At 37.3% G+C, this 12,148-nt stretch overlaps 1 pseudogene; it reads left to right on the top strand.

Moving 5' to 3' along the window:
- Nucleotides 1-10,888: 10,888 nt before the first annotated feature.
- Nucleotides 10,889-11,822, top strand: LOC110544201 (olfactory receptor 4C16-like; annotated as a pseudogene).
- The last annotated feature ends 326 nt before the right edge of the window (nucleotides 11,823-12,148 follow it).

Below are 12,148 nucleotides of genomic sequence, written 5' to 3'. Positions count from 1 at the left end.
CTGCTATGGGCAAGGAAGCTTCTTTTGCAGTGGTATGGATGACTGCAGACTCATAACAGAATGAGAGACATGGAAAACATCTGTGACAACCCCCCAAAAAGAAGCGATAGTCCAGATGTTCTTAATAACTGTGATAAAGATGCTGAAGTGTAGCTCCGGTTGGGTGAAAAGGAGGCAAGGGATGGGACAGGACACAATTTTCTTTAAGAGGATGTACACTGAGTGTTTGACCACACTCCAATGAGTATAGGAGCAACATACATTGGACTTGATTTTTTGAGGGAGATAGGTGCAAGAGTTAGGAGGATAGACCTGGAAGGAATAGTGTGAGCAGGCTTCATTGTATGCAACATAAAACCAGACACACTAAATCGGTTAGAAGAAAAAGTGGAGATCTTTGAACTGACCAGCACAGGAGACAACTTCCTGAACAGAACACCAACACAAGCTCTAATATCATCAATCAATAAATGGGACCTCATGAAACTGAAAAGCTTCTGTAAATCAAAGGACACTGTCATCAGAACAAAACGACAGCCTTCAGACTGGGAAAGGATCTTCACCAACTCTTTATCTGACAGAGGGCTAATATCCAGAATATATAAAGAACTCAAAAAATTACACACCAACAAACCAAGTAATCTAATTAAAAAATGGGGTACGCTCTTTTTTCTTGCTAAATCATCTCACCAACAAGAACATTACAATTTTAAGCATATTTATCTATCTACTGAATATTTTCATTTGTGTATATGACATAGTGACTTGGATCTCAGGGTTTCATTACCTTATGATTATTTAAATTGGGATACCATTTCTTACTTAGTAGAAAACATTTCATTGTCACAATTACTTTCTGAAATTCTCTAGTTTTCATTTTAGTCAGAATAAGGAAAGCATATGGAAAGAGAAAACCACAGAGCACTAATCATTAGTGAATGTCTCAGTAATAAACTTCATAAACATGTAATCAGGAAACTGCTTATGCCTGTGAACTTTAGTTTCTCGTATTTGACATTCTTTTGTTAATTCCTACATTATGGAACAATTATTAAATTAAAACAATAATTTGTATAGTTATATGAAATATTCAGAGAATATTTCATGAAACAAAACTTTAATAAATTTGTTCTTCAAGTAATTTTTAATGACACGAATTATTAAAACTAATGAAATTAAATTGAAAAAAAAATACAAAATTAGATGGTTTCTTATTGTGCATTTTATTCTTCAGAATAATTTTAAGTATAAATCTTGGAGTCCTTGGATGGATATGTTTGTAAACAGGGAACAGACTCTATTTTCATTGTATTGCCTTGCTTTTCCTGATTTAGATTTTATTTATTTTTTAATTCTTTTTTTAATTTTATTAATTACAGTTTATTCACTTTGTATCCCTCCTGTAGTCCCCTCTCTCCTCCCCTCCCAAGCCTACCCTCCTTCCCCCTTCTCCACCCATGTCCCTCCCCAAGTCCACTGATAGGGGAGGTCCTCCTCTCCTTCCTTCTGATCCTAGTCTATCAGGACTCATCAGGACTGACTGCATTGTCTTCCTCTGTGGCCTGGTAAGGCTTCTTCCCCCTCAGGGGGAGGTGATCAAAGAGCAGGCCAATCAGTTCATGTCAGAGACAGTCCCTGTTCCCATTACTATGGAACCCACTTGGACACTGAACTGCCATGGGCTACATCTGTGCAGGAGTTCTAGGTTATCTCCATGAATGATCCTTGGTTGGAGTATCAGTCTCAGAAAAGACCCCTGGGCCCAGAATTTTAGTTCTGTTGCTCTCCTTGTGGAGCTTCTGTCCTCTCCAGGTCTTTCTATCTCCCCTGCTTTCGTAAGATTCCCTGAATTCTGTCCAACGTTTGGCTATGAGTCTCAGCATCTGCCCTGAGACCCTGCAGGGTAGAGCCTTTCAGAGGCCCTCTGTGGTAGGCTTCTGTCTTGTTTCCTGCTTTCTCCCTCTTCTGATGTCTATCCTTTTTGCCTTTCTGAATGGGGATTGAGCAGGTTAGACAAGAGTCCTCCTTCATTCTGGAGAGGATGAGGAGAAAGGGGAACCCTCCTCCACTGCTGGTAGGAATGTAAACTTGTACAACCACTTTGGATATAAATTTGGGGCTTTCTCTGACAATTAGGAATAGCACTTCCTCAAGATCCAGCTATAACACTCCTAGGCATATATCCAAAAGATGCTCAAGTATACAACAAGGACATTTGCTCAACCATGTTTGTAGCTACTTTATTTGTAATAGCCAGAAGCTGGAAACAACCCAGATGCCCCTCAGTTGAGGAATAGATACAGAAATTGTGGTACATTTATTTACCAAAATACTACTGGAATACTACTCAGCAATAAAAAGCAAGGAAATCATGACATTTGCAGGCAAATGGTGGGAACTGGAAAAGATCATCCTATATGAGGTATCCCAGAAGCAGAAAGACACACAGAGTATGTACTCACTCATAAGTGGATATTAGATATATAATATAGGTTAAACATACTAAAATCTGTACAACTAAAGAAACTGATTTAGATTTTAAAGCAAGAAATTCTGGTGCAACAGTGTCCCACATATTATTGGAGTAACCTACCACATATTTTAAAAAATAAAAATTACTTTTAGGTCACACTACATGAAATGGAGTCTGTATTTGACACTGGTAAAATGACTGTGAACCTGAGGTCATGGGCCATGGGGGAAACCTACAATTGTTATTTTGCTAATTTGCTAAATGAACATAGCAATGAAATAACTCTTATGATTGCTATGGTACTCATAGGTAGTGCTTCCATCAACTTTTATTAGAGAAGTTACATTTTGCACTGAATGGAAATTTACACATAAACCCACGGCTGGAACAAGTGCAAACATTGAAAAGTTTTGAGCACTCAGTCACAAATGTAATTCCTTAATCAGACATCCACTTTCAAAGGTCAGAGATCCATGAGGAAGAGGAGGTGGAAAAAGTGTAAGTGCCGGAGGTGATACGTGAATCCAAGGTAACAGTGTATTTCGTTAACTACAGGGCCCATCTACACATGAACTCATAGGGACTGTGTGAGAGTGCTTAAGACATGCACAAGATCAAGCCATATGGGGTCTCAGCACTGAGAAGAGGAAGTGGACACTGGTGTCCACCCATAACCAAGAAGCTATTTGTAATTCATACCAATTGGCAAAGGCATAATCAATTTAGTCTGATAGAGTGCCACTGTACATAGTAACCATTCTTGAGGGCAGGACTCATTCCCAGGAATACTTGACTAATACAAAAAGAACTATGTGTTTTGGAAAACTTTTTGTTTTACTTTTTTTTTTTTGAAATTTTTTTTTTAACCATAGTGAAATTTTTTTATTACAGATTATGAAAACTCAAGAAAGGAACAGTGCAATGGTATGGGATATGAAGCCAGGTAGAATTGTGTTTTTCTATTCTATTATTAAAAAAAAAAAGTCTTGGAACACAGCAAATTGGATTGACATTCAATTAATCCACTTTAATCCTAATGTGATGGCTGCTAATGTGGGACCCAGAGAATTCATTCATATTTTTAACAATTTTTATATTGTTGAGAGAGAGAAAAAGAACATGAAGTTTGATGAGTAGGGAGTTGTGGAGGATCTGGGAGAAGTTTATGGGGTAAACATGATTAAATACATATTGTAAAAAAATTAAATAAGCAATAAAACAAGTAAAAGGAGAAAACATAGGACTATATATTATAGGAACTTGAAGGCTTATCTACTAACACCTTGCAGGATAGCTTAAGACACTGGTTGGACCAGTAATATTCTTTCAGTATCCATTTTTCCATTTTCTTTTTTAAATTAATAGTATTATTATTTCCTATTTTCTACTAACCTCATCATCATCTACTTGTATTTCTTGTTGTTGTTGTTGTTCCTCTGATGCTTCTAACCTACATACCTTGGTTTTCACCTCATTCTCCGGTGAGTTAATAGTTAATATTCTTGATATTCTTGTGGGCTAAGCAGAATGTAAAGTTAAATTTACAATATCATTAAGGTGTCTCATCTGCAATGTTACACAATAATTTCTTTTAGAATATTGATATATCATTATGTGTTAAAAATTCCCTCTTGGATGCCAAACAAATTGATTTACCTAGTACTTTATGGAAAAGCTGCCTTCAAAAGGCAATGGACAGACAATGATTTTAACTTGCTGAGTCCTAGTGCTGGTAGAGTTTTGCTTTTTGGGCTCAGGTCATTATCACTGGTTAATTTAGTATATTTTAGTACATCTAATGTCCTAAATATGCATTATTTTGACATCTTATGAGCAAGGTATAAAAATATATAACACAACACTTAAAAACTTACTATTATAAAGAAAATAAATTGAGTGAAATACAAAGATTTGGATAAAAATAAATCCTTGTTGTTGACAAAGCTTTATGCTAACACCATGTATTTGAAAAGCCATTATGGTGGGAAGACAAGGATGTGTTCCAGAAGTTGAACTTGACCAAAGGTTTTTCTTTTTTTTTTTGATACAGAAGAATATAGAATAATTCTCAAATACTTTACTGTTGAGGTGGTGGAATTACATGTGATATTACTAAGAGCCAGAAACTGAAAGGAGAGTTTTCTGCTTTATCTACCATAAAAGAAAGGTGAACAAAGACGAGGGATCTTGCCAAGTCTTCTGGAGGTTGCTAATTTTTCCATTTCTAACTGACAAACTTGAATAGCATACTGAACTTTCACCATGCTTCTTCAATATCATGAGACTGTAATTTGTATTTCATTCACATCTGAGGTTTGTTTGGAAAGTGAACAACTACATTTTAGAGAATGTTCACAGTAAATATTGAAAAAAAGGACTCTAATAATAATATATGCAATATGTAATCCATTTAATAATAGCATTAATTTGTGGCATATAAATATCAATATATACAAAAGGAGAAAATATTATAAGGCTAGAAAGGGAAATACTGAAAATATATTGAGGTAAAAGTCTTTTTCCTCAATATGTGTCTCTATTCAACATTTTTGTTTGTTTTTTTATAATTTTGTTTTTAATTTTTTTTATTTATTCCTTCATATATTACATCCAGACCTCAGTTTCCTCTCTGTTCTCCCAGTTCCTGCCCCAAATACACTCTTCTTCTTCTGTTTCCCTTCAGAAAAGGGGAGGCATCCCAGAGATATTGACCAAACATGGCACGTCAAATTACAATACAACTCAGCATCTGCTCTCATATTAAGGCTGGATGAGGCAATCTAGTAGGAAAAAAAGGTCCCCAAGGCAGACAAAAGTATCAGAGACAGGCCCTTCTCCTACTGATAGAGGTTTAAAAAGAAAAACAAGCTACACATCCCTAATACATATGCAGAGGGCCTAGCTAGGTCAGACCCATGCAGGTTCCCTGATTATGGGTTCAGTCTTTCTAAGTCTCTATGAGGCTAGAGTAGTTGATTTTATGATTTTTCTGGTGTCCCTAACTGTTCTGTTTTTTTTTTTTAACTGGAAATACTCTCTTATGATTTACTGTTGCCCATATACAATGATCATGTCCTCTGCTTAGTAATATTTGAAAGGAAGAATAACTACATATTAATTTTATGCTAGTTAAGAAACCCATTGTACAGTGACTACGTTAGAGCTCTGGAGCATATAATGAGTCCTCAAGCAAGCTGATGTCCAAATATTATTTTATCAAGGAAAAAAATCACTCTTTATTTTGGGCCATGGAAACTGTTAAAAGTCCCAGTTAAAAGTCTGTTTTTCTATGGTTATGTAAAAGCTATTTTTCTTTAAAGTAAAAATGGTAACCTCTTTTTGAAAATCAAAGTAGCATAGGGATTCTTCAGAAGATAGACAGGCAGTTTAGCTGAATTGGAATAGATAAGCACATGAGGTGTAGAGATTCTTTCGAAGTGAGACAAGCACAGACACTTCTCATGACGCAGTGCAGCATTGTGCTATGGGAAAAGTTGCCACACTTTCTGGTGGACGATTTCTGTTCTTCCCCTCTTCTGGGTTGCTTTTCATTCAGCTCTTTTCCATCACCTACAACATTGTCAACTCATTGTTTATTTTACTGTTGTGTTGCTTTCTTAGAGCCATCCTTGTGTCTCTCCAGCTGTCTCTCCAACACTGCTCTGTTTTCAGACAACTGGAATAGAGTTTTCATACTAGATTCCTTTCAGAACCTGCTGAAAATGCAACAGTTTTGGAGTGGAAATGGACCATAAGGTTGTATGTGCATATATCCACACAATAGTAGATTTGTACCAGAAGGATGTGAAAATGTCAAGGTTATTCCTGGTAAACACAACACCAGATTCTGAAAATTTTCATTTTGTGGGTGCTAGTAACATAACCCCAGTAATATCAGCATGGTGCTATTTAAAACATAATATATTGTGATACAGTCCTTGCTGTTAATTCAACAGCTATTTAAATCTTGGGGCTTTAAAAAAATAAATCAGCATCTTATTTTCTTGCCTTCCATACTACTTCCACACTAATTCCATAGTGGATGGAAACTCCAAGCAAACTCAGGCTTTGAATATGATTAAAAGTTTAAAAAAATCAGTAAAATAATTAGATAAATATTATATTTAAGATATGTGTGTAGGGATGTGTTTGCTCATGTGTAAGGGAGAGAAGTTGACATCAGGACGGCTTCTTCAATTGCTTCCAATATTATGAAGTTTTGTATGCCTGTAATTGCTAGGCTGTGAATCCTGCAATCTCTCTGTCTCCCATGACTAGCCGTTGGGTTATAAGTACATTCCCACCATATTTAGCATTTTACATGGCAGAGATCTGAACTCCAACTCTCATACTCAGCAATCACTTTGTGCATTGAACCACAACCCCAGCTATAAGTATTACATTTTAAGAAGTAAGAGATAATGTTCAATTTAAACTTTTAGGTGTTCATGTATCCAAGATGTTGAGTTTGCTAAAGTGAAGCATGATTATCTTGTGAGCATAGATTTCCTACAGTTTTAAATTTTTTTTTTAATTTTTTATATTCATTACAGTTTATTTAGTTTATTCAATTTGTATCCCAGCTGTAACCCCCTCCCTTCTTCCCTCCAAATCACACCCTCCCTCTATCATCTCTTCCCATTCCCTTCTCCAAATTTACTGATAGGGGAGGTTCTCCTCCCCTTCCATCTGACCCTAGTCAATCAGGTCTCATCAGGACTGGCTGCATTGTCCTCCTCTGTGGCCTGGTAAGGCTGCTCCACCCTCAGGGAAGGGGTGGTCAAAGAGCCAGCCACGGAGTTCATGTCAGAGACAGTCCCTGTTCTCCTTACTAGGGAAACTGCTTGGACACTGAGTAGCCATGGGCTACATCTGAGCAGAGGTTCTAGGTTATATCCATGAATGGCCCTTGGTTGGAGTATCAGTCCCAGAAAAGACCCTGTGCCCAGATTTTTTGGTTCTGTTGCTCTCCTCGTGGAGCTCCTGTCCTCTCCAGATCTTTCTATCTCTCCCTTCTTTCATGGGATTCCCTGCACTCTGTATCCCAGAAGCAGAAAGAAACACACTTATAAATGGATACTAGACCTATAAGCTAGGATAAACATACTAAAATCTGTACACCCAAAGAAGCTAAGCAAGAAGGAGGTCCCTGGGTAAGATGATCAATCCTCACTCAGAAAGACAAATGGGATAGACAGTGGAAGAAGGAGAAAACAGGGAACAGGACAGGAGCCTACCACAGAGGGCCTCTGAAAGACTCTACCCAGCAGGGTATCAAAGCAGATGCTGAGACTCATAACCAAACTTTGGGCAGATTTCGTACATATTTATTTCAAGAAGGAAACAAAAGAACTATACAGATAATTGCAGTACATCAAGAACGTACATTAGGACAACAAAACCTATGAGGAAAAGCCTTTTACAAATCAGATATTATTTTCCTTATTGAAAAAAAACTCATTGAAAATTTATTTGCTTTAAATGAAAAACAAAAAACCGAGTCTCAAAATGTCTAGATGGTCATGACAGCAATAAATTGAAGAAGTTCCAGGGAGAATTATGTTTTTTTATTATTGATAAAGATAAAATAATGATTAAATGTTTGATCAAGAACTATAACTTTTACCTACTTTATTGAATCCAGTACTTTTATTCTTTATATAAAAATTTGTGGATCTGCTTGAGGTTAATGAGCTTGTCTTAGAAACACCTAAAATATTATATTTTCAAAGGAGTGTCCAAAATGATTTGAGGTAAATGCATTTTTCCACCACCATGCCCACAATACATGCCATTTTCATGTACAAACATGCCATGGAGGATTCTCATGCAACAACAACAAAAAGAAACATCAAGCTCGTTTGAATAATTAATACAACAACTCAATTCTCCTTAATATTCTCGTCAAAGATTACAGAATCTACAATGAATAACTTTGAAAATTCTCCATGGATGTTTTTATTTATAGAAAGACAAAAAACATCTCAAGCCTATGACTGAAAAGAAAATTTGCCAAAAGAGAAATGCCTATGAGAATAATTTTGTGTCTGTCATGTGTGTTATATTCCTCACTTTGACTAACAGCTTTCAACATCATGCAGTGAATATGTGAGTGGGATACATAGGCCTTTCGTGTGGCTTATGAACAGATTTCACTTCACTCTAGCTAATACTGACTATACGTGACATCTAACTATTTGGACAATAAATAATTTGTGAAAAGTTTGTGTCTTTAACGGCAAATTCTACCAGAGTGGACGCAGGACTAGCCACAGGATTATCATCATGGATTGCTGCAGCCATGAATCATCTGAAGGAATGGGCGGGCATGGGAGCGTTAGCAGGCCTTCTGGTGTTGGTCTCCTTGTTTTGCCTGTGGTGTATATGCAAAATTAGAGTCTCACAACAGTGTAATGCAGCCATGATCATTCAGGCCTTTACAGTCATTGAAGCAGGACAGTCTCTCCAAGCATGGTTGGCTACCATAAAAAGCTAAAATGTTACGCTCAGGATGTGAGGCTAAGTACTGCACTCAGGGTCACCCAGAGAAGAGCATGTCTGATTGCATGAGGGTTGATGCCCCAGGTCCCGCCTCTGAGAAAAAGGTATCAGAGGGGTCTGATGACACTTTGGGTGGATGACACTTAAATGAACATCAGTACAAAGTCCCAATTTATTTCTAATATCAGAGATCAGACCTCTACTCTTGCCTGATGCATCTAAAACAAAAAGGGGGAACTGTAGAGAGCTGCGTAATGCCGCGCCTTAAAGATGGAGCTGGTTTCTGCCTTCCACCTTCCCGATGGTGAGTGCTCTCTGTCACAAACAACTCCATATTTGGCTAAGGCTGAGTATCTGGCTTGCTCCCATGTATGTGGACCTATCTGCATTGCCCACGAGGCATGCTGGGGTTGGCTACCCAGAGGCTATTTTAAGCTGTGGGCTGGCTTTCCCCAGGGTCAGAAGATTGTTCAAAGTTCCTGAATAAATTGCATTGAGAAGAACAACAACAACAACAACAAAAAAGATCAGAAAGAAGGAGAGGAGAACCTCCCCTATCAGTGGACTTGGGGAGAGGCATGTATGCAGAAAGGGGGGGAGGGGGGATCAGGAGGGAAGGAGGGAGGGGCTTATGGGGGGATACAAAAGGAATAAAGTGTAATTAATAAAAGTTAAATAAAAAATAAAAAAAAACAATAAAATCGTGATAATAGCAACCCATGCTATTTTTTTTTTTATTGAAAGTAGTGATATTTAAAAATGATCTTGCTTCCATGTATGTGGACCTATCTGCATTGTCCACGTGGCATGCCTGGGTTGGCTACCCAGAGGCTATTTAAGCTGTGGGCTGGCTTTCCCCAGGGTCCGAGGATTGTTCAAGGTTCCTGAATAAACTGCATTGAAAAAAAAAATGATTAGTTGACTTTTGAAGCAGAAACACGCTGAAGAAAGAGCCAGTTACTGACTATTTACTTTTCCTCTTCTGCAAAACCACATCTTCCTTTTGTTTTTGTGTTACAGCTCTGTTCTAAGAACACAGTGTTTTCAGATTAAAAACTCCTGGGGATTCCATTTATCTTCTAGTCCTCTGTCAGATGATTCTAACACATGTGAATAAAAACTTTCATCATGCACACTAACAATTGAACAATTATATTTGCTATTTTCATATTCAGATGTAACCACTGGGCTGTGAATGCTCTAAAATGTGTCTCTATTACAAAAAAGCACGAATTAAATGTGGTAATATCAATATTTCTAGCTACTAAAAGCCATTATTCTGATCTATTGAATATGTCAAGTAGTAAGTATCACAATAAATTTTAAGATTATCTGAAAGTTATAAATGTTTATTTTTCTTATTTTTATACTAGATATGTGAAAGATTCTTTGTAGTTTTGAAATATTATGTATATGATCATATTTGTAAAATGTGCATAATGATATGTCAGAAATATATGATATTCCTTCTGGTGTAGTAGTGAGAGGCAACTTCCCATTTGTTTCATGAAACCCTAAGACAGTCAAATATAAACTAGATGCTTTATTGTTAATTGACTATGGAAACTAAAGTTAATGATAAAAATATCACAGATCACATATTGTAACTTATATTCATTGAGTTGTAAAATTAACCATAATTCTGATAACAGGGATTTTTGTTTGAAGAGTTCTATGGGCAACCATTCCTAACCATATTTGGTACGCTTAACAATGAATATAGTCACTAAAATTCAGGAAGAAGTGTTGAACCACTTATTTAATAAATAACAGACATAATATCATTAATGGGGGTTACTTACTTTTGCTTAAAATGCTCCATAGCATCACATATAACCCTTAAAATGAATGCCTTTATTTTTTTTTTTTCAGAAAAAGTATTTCACATTTAACACTTCTGATCAAATGAAAAAAATGTGTCTGAGTAACAATGTGACTGAGTTCATTCTACTTGGTTTGACACAAGATCCTTTTAGGAAGAAAATCCTATTTGTTGTACTTTTGCTTTTTTTTATAAGGGGACATTACTGGGTAACTTGCTGATCATTGCTACCATCAAGACAAGCCAGACCCTTGAGAGTCCTATGTACTTCTTCCTGTTCTACTTATCCTTGCCTGACAATTTCTTCTCTACAACTATACTCCCCAGAACGATTGTGGATTCCCTGATGAAAGAGGCCTCGATCTCCTTCAATGAGCGCATAATCCAAGTCTATACATTTAATTTCTTTGGCTGCCTGGAGATCTTTATGCTCAACCTCATGGCTGTTGACTACTATGTGGCCATCTGTAAGCCCCTGCACTCTATGACCACCATGAGCCTCCGGGTCTGTGGGGTGCTGGTGACCATAGCCTGGGTGGGATCCTGTATGCATTCGTTAGTTCAGATATTTCTGGCCTGGAGTTTACACTTCTGTGGTCCCAATGAGATTGGTCACTACTTCTGTGATTTGCAACCATACATGATCAACCTGCTTCTGGTATCCAACAGCGGAGCCACTTGTACAGTGAGTTTACTCGTGTTGATGGTCTCCTATGTCATTAATTTTTATTCCCTAAGAAACCATGGTGCTAAAGGGAGGAGAAAGCCCTATCCATCTGTGTCTCTCACATTATTGCGGTCATCCTTTTCTTTGGACCTTGCATATTTATATACACATGCCCTGCAACCAGTTCCTATGGACAAGATAATGGCTATATTTTATTCAATTGGAACACTTTCGTTCACTCCTCAAATTTACACACTGAGGAATGTAGAGGTGAAAATGCCATGAAGAAATTATGGAGAAAGAAATTGGTCTCAGATGATAGGAATAAATGGAGGTTTCCAGGATTTTTTCATAGTTAGCATTAAATTAGAAGTCAACAAAAATTGCTTTTTAATTATTATATTGCAATTTACTCTCTTTGTATCCTGGCTGTAGCTCCCTCCCTCATCTCTTCCCATTCCACAGCCACCCCTTCTTTCCCTATGACCCTCCCCTAGTCCACTGATAGGGGAGGTCCTACTCCCCTTCTATATGAGCCTAGCTTATCTGGTCTCATCAGGACTGGCTGCAATGTCTTCCTCTGTGGTCTGGAAAGGCTGCACTCCTTCAGGAGGAGGTGATCAGAGAGCCAACCACTGAGTTCATGTCACCAACACCCTCTGCTTACCTTATTAGGGAACCTATT

This window comes from Meriones unguiculatus, chromosome X (genome assembly GCF_030254825.1).
Source record: "Meriones unguiculatus strain TT.TT164.6M chromosome X, Bangor_MerUng_6.1, whole genome shotgun sequence".
Classification (NCBI taxonomy): Eukaryota; Metazoa; Chordata; class Mammalia; order Rodentia; family Muridae; genus Meriones; species Meriones unguiculatus.
Note: the sequence above shows the minus strand (reverse complement) of the source record. Positions and strands in the feature narration are given on the sequence as shown.